This window comes from Cupressus sempervirens, chromosome 3 (genome assembly GCF_028749045.1).
Source record: "Cupressus sempervirens isolate cs-2001-9-10 chromosome 3, ASM2874904v1, whole genome shotgun sequence".
NCBI classification, from domain to species: Eukaryota; Viridiplantae; Streptophyta; class Pinopsida; order Cupressales; family Cupressaceae; genus Cupressus; species Cupressus sempervirens.
Genome location: NC_143120.1, coordinates 367,515,303 through 367,518,553, shown reverse-complemented (window position 1 = coordinate 367,518,553; position 3,251 = coordinate 367,515,303). Strand labels below are relative to the sequence as shown.

The 3,251-nt window shown below is 32.0% G+C and overlaps 1 long non-coding RNA gene across 1 annotated transcript; it reads right to left on the bottom strand.

The window, feature by feature from the left end:
* Positions 1-2,399: 2,399 nt before the first annotated feature.
* Positions 2,400-2,993, bottom strand: LOC149566516 (uncharacterized). The gene is made up of 2 exons (XR_016361568.1): positions 2,855-2,993; positions 2,400-2,757 (listed from the first exon to the last, which is right to left on the bottom strand). It is a non-coding gene; the product is annotated as an uncharacterized LOC149566516 (long non-coding RNA).
* Between the last annotated feature and the right edge of the window lie 258 nt (positions 2,994-3,251).

Below are 3,251 nucleotides of genomic sequence, written 5' to 3'. Positions count from 1 at the left end.
AACAAAACATTAAGACACATGAAGTTACATCCAACCTTTGGACAATACAATTTTGTAACTGTTTCTTGTGATCAAGAAAATCAAAAGCGTTCCATATTAACAACTATAGACCAATAAAAAGTTAACAAATCAATTTAATAAAACTCAAAAATGAATGCCCAATATGACATCAAGGCAACAATAATTTTTGCCTGGTTTATAATTTCTCACTTCAACCCTATCCCTTGCCCTGTAATTCCTCTAATATTAATCTTAATTCTTCATTTTGTTTGGTCAAAATCTTGTGCAGGCTTTTGCCCCCGTTATAAGGTAGGTTATTCCATTATTCCAAGTCAAGAAGAAACGGTAATAGGGAATCGGGTCCACATAAATGTGGTCTTACAAGTGCTTGCGTAGGCCTGAAACTTTGTCAGTTAGATAATTGATTTTTTTTTGGACAATTTGGTTTGGAATCTTTTGTGTGAAGACTTTGAGCATGCCTTGTTGCTTCCACTATACCTAATCTTTCTCTTTTTCAATGCCCTTGTCCTTGTTATTATTATTGTGTTTTATATGGAGATATTTAAATTGTTTTTTATTGTCCTGATCTCAGAATTTCAATTTTAAGAATAATTGAATGCGATACAAGTCAAACAATGGATATTAATTTGAGGCTTTTGAATATCACTTGTTTTATTTTATCAAGCCGTTGATAAAAAAAAATGAAGGGTAGGTTTTATTAATCATTAGGCGTTCATTTTGCTTACAAACCCATGTGGTGCTGATTACTTTTTGTGAAAACAACCATGCAGAAAATTGTGGAAGCCTAACCTGTGTGAAACCTACAGGTCAGACATTGTGGACCTGACATTTCTATTCATACTGAAGTGCAGTCCTAATGATTTCAGGATTTCTTTTTCGCCACATGTATTTCAATATAAACTAATCTTTGAAACATGGTATATCAATAGAATTTCAATATATGTGTTTTGCTTTTTTTCTTGAGTTGAAAGATACTAATAACACCATTATCACACATTTTCCGGTAATCTGTTAGTTTCCTGGTCCTACGAAACGCTTTCCAGAAATAATTTTGGCAGTTCTGATGGTTAAGAAAATTTAATAAGAATAATTTTCTCAGCTGATAATAGATCATCAAGTGTGATGAAAAATGTGGATTCAAAATATACAAATTGTGGCCTTGAATTTTAGCTAACAAGATTTTAAATTTTAAAACAATCTGTGAAAACTTCATTTCAATTATCATACTTTTTTTTCAAAATTAATTTTGAACATAATAAGAAGATTTTAGATCTTGAACATAGAAGATTTCAGGACAGAGAATTTTCAGTCTTCCGCTTAATTAGAAATTTTTATAACTGGCATGAATTTTCAGCTTTCCACTGACAGTGCTGCAAATCTATTTTGTAAATAGCATGTGTTTCAGATCATTAAAATAATTCTTCAATTGGAGGGCTGTATAATTATTATGAACTGTTGAACAGATTTTTATAATCCCATCCGTTCGTAAGTACCTGAAATCCATTACAATAACCTCGAATTTACACTTACGAAATCTTAAATATTGAACAAAATAAAAGAAAAATATTAGAAATCCTCCATTAGAGAAACAGTTTAAACTGTAAAAACATCATTTCAATTGTCTTGATATTTTAGCAAAAGAAGCATGTTGAATATATTAAAAGATTTTAGGACAGAAATTGTTTCAAAAGAAGAATGTTGAATATTATAAAAGATTTTAGGATAGAACTTGTTTCAATCTTCCACCTAGTTAGAATTTTTTTGCAAAAGTTGCGACTCTTCCGATCCCCTCTCTAATAGTGCAGTAAATCTGTCATTGAAATGACTCTTCAATTGGAGAGCTGTATAATTATTAACAGTTTATTTCTAACATATCGCACCAAATAAATTTTGGAAAAATTTTAGACATTTCAATTTCTCTGACAATCAGGAGTTCATAATAACAATATTTTTGAAGAAAAAATACAAATACTGAAAACCCAATTAAATTTGCCTATCCAAAATCAAAAGCACGGCTATTCTGATGCAATTTTCCTAATAGTTTTAGAAGGGAAATACGAAATAAAGTACGAGGAAACTGAACCAGAATCACAAGCACCGCTATTCTAGTGCGATTTTCCAAATGTTTTAGAATTGATACGAAATAAAATGAGGAACCTGAACCAAAATCTAAAGTACAGCTATTATAATGCGATTTTCCTGATACTTTCGAAGGCAAGTACCAAATAATATAAGATAAAGAGGAACCTGAACCAGAATCAACAGCACAGTTATTATAATGCAAACTTCCTGATATTTAAAAGGGAAAGTCGAAATAATATAAAATGAAGAGGAATCAAACAGAGCCCTAACAAAGGGGCAAATGAAACAATTACATCTTTGTATACAACTAAAACATAGCCATTAATTTTATATGAAATCCAGGATTACAGTCGTATAAACACATTACATAACAAAATTCGAATCATGCTTTTCATGCAGACTCCTGGATTACAATACTCTGAACTGATCATCATATAAAAATTTATTTGCACTACTACGAGAGCGGTTTTACACCCGATTTATCAGCAGCCTTGAGCGTTTTAGCAATCAATTTCTGTGCACGCTTACTGTTCGCGTCAGCCTTCATACTCTCCGACCGATCCATTCGAAGGTACACTGTTTTTTTCGATTTATCCTCCTTAAACTTGGATTTTAGGGCCGAAACAAAGCTTCTCATTCCCATTTCCAAAATTCCTGCAAGCATATACACGCACAAATTATTTATAAGTCAAATTACAAGCTAAAATCCACAAAAAACTGAGAAGATTAGAGCTAGGGCCTACAAGCTTACAGGAAACACAGGAGATATGGAGATTCGACCACGAGACCTGCCCTACACCGGCGTTATGGAAAGTGAAGCGAAAATTTACGGAAACATGTATTTAACGGAAAAGATTGTTCTGAATTTGTCCAAACGGCCGTTTTCTTGCCTTAAAGTTTAATTATGGTTCTATAAACACGCAGGCATCCGACTTAAAAGAAGAAATTAGTGGAGTAGAAAAAGGTTCATGCATTTTGGCTGGATACGTTTCCATTTTCATTTATGTTTTTATTTTTATTTTTAATTTTATTACTATCATTTGGCTTGATTTAGGTATCTATGAATCCAAGTTATTAAATGGCTGTCACTGGCAGATCCACAAACGCAGGTGCTCCTTAATGTTTATCTCAATATCTATATTTTATTT